Below are 10,254 nucleotides of genomic sequence, written 5' to 3' on the forward strand. Positions count from 1 at the left end.
ACCTAGAAGAAGTAGAACAAGGTGGACGAAATTTTCAGCCTTTTTCCTAGAAATGTTTGCCCACACGAAATTACTATTTCCGGATATAATTTATGTAACACAGTAGAAGACCGTGGAACGTTCGCGAATCTTTATCATGATGACGATGGAGATTTCATTGAGTTGATGTGGAATTGGAGGCTCACGTGATAGAGGAACTTTGTTCACGCTTCAAGAGGTAACCCGTAAAATCCCGTTTGTACTAGTTGTCAAGATTACATGTGATTTTAATACTGGGATTGCTTCCGCTGCTTATAATAATCCATCAATTGGTATCAAAGCCCACTCACATCTGATTAGATAACCAGGTTTTTCATTAAACAAGAATATCATGTTTATCTGCATTTTTGAATTACATGTATATGTTATTTTCTGAAAAGCTGCACTGCTATTTGTGAATTAATTGTGCAAAAACAATTTTGGATTATTCTTGTAATCATGAGATATCTATTTTTTTTTATTGATATATGATTTGGAGTATCTGAATTTTTGGGGTAAACCCTAGAAAAACGCAAAACCCGATTTTGACCAAATTGCTGGTGTTTTCGGAGGTCAAAGAACTTGACGGACTCCGATTGAGCCGACATATGGTGGGTCTATCGTAAACGATGTGGTGAGAAAAACTCACTAGTAAGTGAATCATGGTGGTTTTTGGCGTTTTGAGGTCGTTTGGACTGGGTTTTTGACATTTTTCTATTTTCTAGAAATTAATTTTGAATAATTTTAATTCGCTTTTAATTCAATGGTGGCGGTGGTGACTCCCCATGGTCTCCATGATTAAATACTGGTGATATAATGGGTTTACACATTGGCTATTAGTAAATAGACGTGTTGTTGTATTAAATTTAATAATAGAGGTGTAGGATTTTATTGACTAGGTCTTACAAGGTATACTTGATATTGTGTGATGATATAATTATTTTGTAAGAAAGTGAAATCCTCTGTTTGATATCTTGGATGACTAATGATTGGTGCGTTTGGCATATTTGTGCATAAAATATTTTTCAAATTTTAGTGTATGTCTTCATGCCCTACGTGATTAGTAGTCTTGGATTTTCGATGAAGAATTTTGTTCTCTGGTTGGAGGTTGTAATTAAGTGAAATATGACGATATTTTGTATGAGTTTTATATTATTGGTATGCCTTTTAATCTATGGTCCATATTCTGCCATAAAATAATTTTATGAGCTACATGTATGTTCACTTGAAAATTGAGAAATTTGTGAGTAATAAATAGTTACCACTAAAATGGTTTGTTTATTTGAACTCATGGAAAATTCTTAATAAATTTGTACATGTGAAATTATGTCTATTCATGTGTGATGACCCAAAATGTCATCTTATGTTTTAGAACTCGAATCTGTGCTCCTAAGCCTTAAAAATCTCATTTTACCCTCCTCAATATGCATGCGCAGTCCGAGCAGGTTTCCAGAAAGCTTTTATGTTGAAAACTAATGAAAATAAGAATTTTTGCCTTAAAAGTTAATTTTAGTTGACTTCGGTCAATATTTTTGGTAAACAAACCCGGATCCATATTTTGACGGTCCCGGTGGGTCCGTGTCAAATTATGGGACCTGGGCGTATGCCCCGAATCGAATTCGGAGGTTCCTAGCTCAAATTATGAATTATTGATGAAAATTAAACGTCTGAAAATTAATTATTTTTAAGAATTGATTGATGTTGGGCATTATTAGTATCGGGTCCGTATTTTGGTTCCGAAGCACGGTACAGGTTCACTATGATATTTAAGACCTGTCTGAGAAATTTGGTGAGAAACGGAGTTGATTTGACGTGATTCTGACCTTCAGTTGTGAAAATAGTAAATTTTAAGTGTTCTTTAAGATTTCATTCGATTTGGTGCTGAATTCATAGTTCTAGGCGTAATTTTGGCAATTTGATCATGCGAACAAGTTTGTATGATGTTTTTAGAGATGTGTGCATGTTTGGTTTCGAGCCCCGAGAGCTCGGGTGAGTTTCGGATAGGCCACGAGATGTTTTGGACTTTGGAAATCTGGTTTTTCTGCAGAGTCTGTGTTCTGGCATGTCCTTCTTCGCGTTCGTGAAGGTACTCTCGCGAACGCGAAGAGTAAACTGGGTAGCTGAAGTTTTCTTCTTTACGAACGCGAAGGCCTGGTCGCGAACACGAAGTGATGGGGGACTTACCCTTCGCGAACGCGACTGGCTCAACGCGAACGCGAAGCATGTGGGGTTCTGGGGGGTTGGTCGTTGCTGCATTGCAAACACGAGCCATGTCTCGGAAACGCGAAGGACAGGGGGGAGTAATCATCGCGAATGTGAGCTGGGTCTCGCGAACGCGAAGGCTTGGAAGCCAGTACCTTTTGCGAATGCGACAGTGCTCTCGCGAATGCGATGAACACTGTCGCCCAGCACTTAACAGAATCCAAAAACGGGATTTTAGCAAAAAACTCATTTTTCTCAAAAACCAAACGGTTAGAGGCAATTTTTCAAGAGTCATTTCTTCCCCAAATTGTTGGTAAGTGATTCTAAACTAATTTCTTTCAATTACCCATTACATTTCTTGAATTTTCAACTAAAAATCTAGAGTTTTCATGGTAGAATTAGCGGTTAGGGTAGAAACTAGGGATTTCGGGAATTTTGGAATTTAGACCTCAATTTGGGGTCGGATTACAAAACCAATTATATATTCGGGCTTGGGGATGAATGGGTAAAAGAATTTAGGTCCGAACCTCGGGTTCTGACCAAGCGGGTTCGGGGTCAATTTTTCGAATTTTTGGAGGAAAATTTGGGAAATTTAATTTATGAAATATAATTAATTTCTTTAGCAATATTTGATATTATTGAGTCATTTTTGAATAGATACAAGTGGTTTGGAGGTGAATTCCAAAGGAAAAGCTGTGATTGAGAATTAAGTGGCCTTTGGAGCAAGGTAAGTGTTGTGTCTAACTTTGGCTTGAGGGAATAGGTATTGTGTGAGTATTTTCTATGTGTTTTGTTGTTGAATACGACATATAGTTGAGGTGACGAACATCTATACATTGTGGTCGAGTCATACGAGTGAAATTCCATTTCTTGCAAATTTGTAGTCTTAAATCTTGTTATACATGCTTATTGTTGTTGTTGAAATATTGGGAGACTTGTATCCGGTTCCACCAAGGTCGATAAAATTGTGAATATTGATTTGAGGTCGAGATGTTAAATTGTGAAAGTAATCATTGATGAAATATTGATTTCTTGTGAAACTTCTCTCTATCCGTTGCTATTGATTCTGTGAATTGTGAGGAAGAGTGTAAAGCACGAAGGGTGATTCGGTGCATAATTTAATTATATTGTGAGGAAGAGTGTAAAGCACGAAGGGTGATGCCGTGCATAATTTAATTATATTGTGAGGAAGAGTGTAAAGCACGAAGGGTGATGCCGTACAGTTTTTCTTGCTATTTTAATTACTCAATTCGTTTAAGGATTTTCTGTTTAATTTTGTCTTTTCATTATTCTCACTCCCTATGCTGTATTCCCCCACTGTATGTTTCCTTCCCATTATTTATGCGTTATTGCTTTATTTACTGTCGTTGCAACTAGCATGATTATACTGTTCAGGTTATATGTGGGTGTCTTGTCCTAGCCTCGTCACTACTTCGCCGAGGTTAGGCTTGACACTTACCAGTACATGGGATCGGTTGTACTGATGCTGCACTCTGCACTTTCTATGCAGATTTTGATACCGGCTCAGGTTGATCGATATTTGCTACTGGTCCGCTGTCCGGAGCCTTAAGGTAGGTCTGTCGGCGTTCACAGACCTTGAAGTCCCCGTCTATCTTTTATGTCCTACTATTCTCTTTCATTCAGACAGTTGCATTTCTTTCAGACTATTACTTGTTATAAATTCTAGAATGCTCGTGAATGGTGACTCCAGATCCGGGTGGTAGTAGTTAATAAAGTTTTATGATATTCTGCACTTATTATATTTCATCTTAGTTAATTATTTTTAATTACTAAATGGAAATAAGGAATTGGTTAATGATTCTCTAACGTTTGCTTGCCTAGCAAGTGAAATGTTAGGTGCCATTACGGTCCCATCGGTGGAAAATTTTGGGTTGTGACAGTTGGTATCACATCCCTAGGTTGCTTAGGTCTCACGATTCACTAGCAAGCTTAGTAGAGTCTGGAGGATCGGTACGGAGACATTTGTGCTTATCTTCCAGAGTCTATGAAGTTTAGGAACAAGTTTCACTTTTTTTCTTCTCTGTCGTGCGATATTTGCTTTCTCAATGCTGATTGAATTCTTCTACTCTTATTCTCTTGCAGATGGCGAGAACACGTACCGCTTCCTCAGCTGAGCAGCAGCCAGTGCCTCCAGTGCAAGCTCCTACATGGGGCAGAGGTCGAGGCCGAGGCAGGGGTAGGGTCAGCCTAGAGCCCGAGCAGCAACCCCAGCAGCGGAGCCTCAGATAGATCTTGAGAAGGAGGTTCCAGTCCAGACTGTTCCTGCCGGACCAGCTCAGGTTTCGGAGGGGTTCATTGCCACCCCAGTACTTCAGGACGCTTTGGTTCGTTTGGTGGGCCTTATGGAGAGGGTGGCCTATACTGGCACATTTCCCATGGCACCAGCAGTCTCTCAGGCTGGAGGAGGAGCCCAGACTCCTACCACTCCCACTCCAGAGTAGATAGCTCCCCAGTATCAGGCTCCAGCAGCACAACCAGTCGGATTAGTTCAGCCGATTATTGTGGCACTGGTCGGGGATGGGCCAACTATGTCTTCTGAGGCCTTATGGAGATTAGACAGGTTTATCAAGCTCTTTCTTGTTCACTTTAGTGGTGCTCTTTCAGAGGATCCCTAGGAGTATCTTGACAGCTGTCACGAGGTTTTACGGAACATGGGTATAGTGGAGACCAGTGAGGTCAATTTTCCTGCATTTCAAATGATTGGTTCCGCCAAGAAATGGTGGAGAGATTACTTGTTAACCAGACCAGCTTGGTCGTCTGCTCTTACTTGGGACCAGTTCTCTCAACTCTTCATAGAGAAGTTTCTGCCTATCACATTGAGAGAGGAGCATCGCCGTCAGTTCGAGCGTCTCCAGCAGGGTAGTATGACTGTTACTCAGTATGAGACTTGTTTTAAGGATTTGGCCCGTCATGCTATTCTCCTGCTTCCCACCGAGAGAGAGAGAGAGTGAGGAGGTTTATTGATGGACTTGCTCAGCCTATCAGATTGCAGATCGCTAAAGAGACTGGGAGTGGGATTTCTTTTCAGGCGGCTGCTAATGTCGCCAGACGAGTCGAACTGGTTTTTACTAAGGGAGGTCAGGGGTCTGACAAGAGACCTCATCATTCCGTTGAGTTCAACGATGCCTCATGTAGAGGTAGGAGTAGTTTTGGTAGAGGCCATCCTCCCAAGCCGATTCCTTCAGCACTGCAGGCATCCCACGCTGCCTCAAGTGGTCGTGGCCCTCAGATACATTATTCTGACCAGCTAGCCTACGGTGCACCACCAACTCCTATTAGTGCACCTCCACTCCAGAGTCATCAGGGTGGTTATTCAGGTCGACAGGGTCAGTTTCAGGGGCAGCAGTCACATCAGCCGAAGTTATGTTATACTTGTGGTGATCCGAGGCACATTGCTAGATTTTGCCCTCGGGCAACGGGCAACTCACAATATCAGAGTTCTCGTGCCATGGTTCTGGCACCAGTGTCTGCACCACGTGCTCAGCCAGCTAGAGGCAGGGGTCAGGCAACCAGAGGTAGAGACCAGACTGTTAGAGGTAGAGGTCAGGCCATTAGAAGTGGAGACCAGCCAGCTAGAGGTCGTCCCAGGGACGTAGTTCAGGGTGGTGGGGCCCAGCCCAAGTGTTATGCTTTCCCAGCCAGGCCTGAGGCCGAGTCATCTGATGCTGTTATCACAAGTACTGTTTCAGTTTAGTAGAGATGCTTCGGTTCTATTTGATCCGGGATCTACTTACTCCTATGTGTCATCCTATTTTGCTTCCTATTGGTTGTGCCTCGTGATTCTTTGAGTGCTCCTGTGTTTGTGTCCACACCAGTGGGAGATACTATTGTTGTAGATCGTGTTTATTATTTGTGTGTGGTCACCATTGGGAGTCTTGAGACTCGTGTAGATATTCTACTTCTTGACATGGTTGATTTTGATGTCATACTGGATATGGATTGGCTATCACCTTATCATTCTATATTATATTGTCACGCCAAGACAGTGACCTTAGCCTTGAAAGGGTTTCCTCAATTAAAGTGGAGAGGAAATCTTGGCCATTCTGCCAACAGGGTTATCTATTATGTGAAGGCTCGGCATATAGTCGAGAAGGGGTGTCTAGCTTATTTGGCTTATGTCCGCGATTCTAGTGCGGAGGTTCCTTCCATAGATTCGGTGCCAGATGTTCGTGAATTTCCAGAGGTGATTCCTGCAGACCTACCGGGGATGCTACCCGATAAGGATATTGATTTCTGCATTGATTTGGCTCCGGGCACTCAGACTATTTCCATTCCGCCATATCATATGGCCCCGCCAGAGTTGAAAGAATTGAAGGAGCAGTTGCAAGATTTTCTTGATAAGGGCTTCATTAGACCTAGTGTCTCGCCCTGGGGTGCACCTGTGTTGTTTGTGAAGAAGAAGGATGGATCGATGAGGATGTGTATAGATTATTGGTAGTTGAACAAAGTCACCATAAAGAACAAATATTCATTGCCGAGGATTGATGATTTATTTGATCAGCTTCAGGGTGCCAAGGTGTTTTAAAAGATTGATTTGAGATATGGCTACCATCAGTTGAGGAATAGGGCATCCGATATTCCTAAGACAGCTTTTCGGACTCGGTATGGGCATTATGAGTTTCTAGTGATGTCATTTGGGCTGACAAATGTCCCAGCAGCATTCATGGATTTGATGAATCGAGTGTTCAAACCCTACTTGGATTCCTTTGTGGTTGTGTTTATTGATGATAACATGATCTACTCCCACAGTCGATAGGAGCATGAGCAGTACCTTCAGATCGTTCTTCAGACTCTGAAGGACAGCCAGTTATATGCTAAGTTCTCAAAATGTGAGTTTTGGTTGAGTTCAGTTGCTTTCTTGGGTCATGTTGTATCAACAGAGGGTATTCAGGTGGATCCTAAGAAGATTGAGGTAGTCCAGAACTGTCCTAGACCCACATCAGCTACAGAGATCCATAGTTTCCTGGGTATGGCGGGCTATTACCGTTGATTTGTAGAGGGGTTTTCATCCATAGCAGCCCCGTTGACCAGATTGACCCAGAAGGGTGCCCCGTTCAGGTGGTTAGACGAGTGTGAAGCGATCTTTTAGAAGCTCAAGACTTCTTTGACTATGACACCGGTATTGGTGTTACCCATAGGTTCAGGATCTTATACAGTATATTGTGACGCATCTCGTATTGGTCTGGGAGCAGTATTGATGCAGGGTGGTAAGGTTATTGCATATGCTTCACGTCACCTGAAGGTTTACGAGAAGAATTACCCTGTTCATGATCTAGAACTGGCAGCCATTGTTCACGCGCTGAAGATTTGGAGGCACTATCTTTATGGCATTCCATGTGAGATATTCACTGATCATCGAAGCTTGCAGTATTTGTTCAAGCAGAAGGAACTTAATTTGAGGCAGAGAAGGTGGTTAGAGCTATGGAAAGACTATGATATCACCATATTGTACCATCTTGGGAAGGCCAATGTGGTAGCCGATGCTTTGAGTAGAAAATCAGCTATTATGGGTAGCCTTGCATATACTCCAATTGGTGAGGGACCGCTTGCATTGGATGTTCAGGCCTTAGCCAACCAGTTCGTGAGGTTGGATGTTTCTGAGCCCAGTCGTGTTCTAGCTTGTACAGTTGCTCGGTCTTCTTTGTTTGAGCGCATCATAGATCGCCATGATGACGATCCTCATTTACTTGTCCTTAGAGGCACAATGCGGTGTAGTGGTGCCAAGTAGGTTACTGTTGGAGATGACAGAGTTTTGAGGATGTAGGGTCGTATCTGTGTGCCTAATATGGATGGACTTTGTGAGTTGATCTTGAGGAGTCCCACAGTTCCCGGTATTCTATTCATCCGGGCGCTGCCAAGATGTATCAGGACTTGAGGCAGCATTATTGGTGGAGGCGAATGAAGAAGGACATAGTTGCTTATGTAGCTCGGTGCCTAAATTGCCAGTTGTAAAGTGTAAGCATCAGAGACCTGTTGGTTTACTTCAGAGGTTAGATATTCTTGAGTGGAAGTGGGAGCTTATCACTATGGATTTTGTTGTTGGACTCCCACGGACTCAGAGGAAGTTCGATGCAGTTTGGGTTATTGTGGACAGGCTGACTAAGTCAGCGCATTTCATTCCTGTGGCAGTTACCTATTCCTCGGAGCGGTTAGCAGAGATTTATATTGGGCAGATCGTCCGTCTTTACGGTGTGCCCGTGTCTATTATTTCCGATCGAGGTACGCAGTTTACCTCACACTTTTGGAGGGCAGTCCAGCGTGAGTTGGGTACGCGGGTTGAGTTGAGCACAACATTTCATCCTAAGACAGACGGGCAGTCCGAGCGTACTATTCAGATCTTGGAGGATATGCTCCGTGCTTGTGTTATAGACTTCGAAGGATCGTGGGATCATTTCTTGCCCCTTGCAGAGTTTGCCTACAACAACAACTACTAGTCGAGCATTCAAATGGCTCTCTATGAGGCATTATATGGTAGGCAGTGTTGATCGCCAGTTGGGTGGTTCAAGCCGAGAGAGGCTCGGTTGTTGGGCACAGACTTAGTACAGGATGCCTTGGATAAGTTCAAGATTATTCAGGATCGACTTCGCACAGCTCAGTCAAGGAAAAAGAGTTATGCCGACCGTAGAGCTCATGATGTTGCATTCATGGTCGGAGAGAGAGTGTTACTTCGGGTATCACCAATAAAGGGTGTAATGAGGTTCGGAAATAAGGGCAAGTTGAGCCCTAGGTATATCGAACCTTTTGAGATTCTGGAGAGAGTAGGAGAGGCGGATTACCGGCTTGCGTTACCACCTAGTTTATCAGTTGTTCATCCAGTATTCCATGTGTCTATGCTTCAAAAGTATCACGGTGATCCTTCCCATGTGTTAGATTTCAGCTCTGTCCAGTTGGACAAGGATTTGACTTACGAGGAGGAGCCGGTGGCAATTCTAGACCGGCAAGTTCGCCAGTTGAGATCAAAGAGACACCCTTCAGTTCGAGTGTAGTGGAGAGGTAAGCCTATTGAGGCAGCTACTTGGGAGTCCGAGTCCAATATGCGGAGTAGATATCCCCACCTTTTCACTAGCCCAGGTACTTTTCTAAGTCCGTTTGAGGATGAACGGTTGTTTTAGAGGTGGGTAATGTGATGACCCAAAAGGTCATCTTATATTTTAGAACTCGAATCTGCGCTCTTAAGCCTTAAAAATCTCATTTTTACCCTTCTCGATTTGCGTGCACAGTCTGCACAGGTTTCCGAAAATCTTTTATGTTGAAAGCTAATGAAAATAAGAATTTTTGCCTTAAAAATTGATTTTAGTTGACTTTGGTCAACATTTTTGGTAAACGGGCCCGGATCCGTGTTTTGACGATCCCGGTGGGTCCGTATCGAATTATGGGACCTAGGCGTATGCCCGAAATTGAATTCGGAGGTCCCTAGCTCAAATTATGAATTTTTGATGAAAATTAAACGTCTGAAAGTTAATTATTTTTAAGAATTGATTGATGTTGGGCATTGTTAGTACCGGGTCCGTATTTTGGTTCCGGAGCCCAGTACAGGTTCATTATGATATTTAAGATCTGTCTGAGAAATTTGGTGAGAAACGAAGTTGATTTGACGTGATTCGGACCTTCGGTTGAGAAAATAGTAATTTTGGCGATTTGATCTAGCGTGCAAGTTCATATGATGTTCTTAGACCTGTGTGCATGTTTGGTTTGGAGCCCCGAGGGCTCGGGTAAGTTTCGGATAGGTCACGAGATGTTTTGGACTTTGGAAATCTGATTTTTCTGCAGTGTCTGTGTTCTGGCATGTCCTTCTTCGCGTTCGCGAAGAGTAAACTGGGCAGCTGAAGTTTTCTTCTTCGCAAACGCGAAGGCCTGGTCGTGAACGCGAGGTGATGGGGGACTTACCCTTCGCGAACGCGACTGGATCAACGCGAACGTGAAACATGTGGGGACCTTCGGGGGGGGGGGGGGTCGTTGCTTCATCGCGAACGCGAGCCATGTCTCACGAACGCGAAGGCCAGGGGGGAGTAA

The sequence above is a fragment of the Nicotiana tabacum genome, chromosome 12 (assembly GCF_000715075.1).
Source record: "Nicotiana tabacum cultivar K326 chromosome 12, ASM71507v2, whole genome shotgun sequence".
NCBI classification, from domain to species: domain Eukaryota; kingdom Viridiplantae; phylum Streptophyta; class Magnoliopsida; order Solanales; family Solanaceae; genus Nicotiana; species Nicotiana tabacum.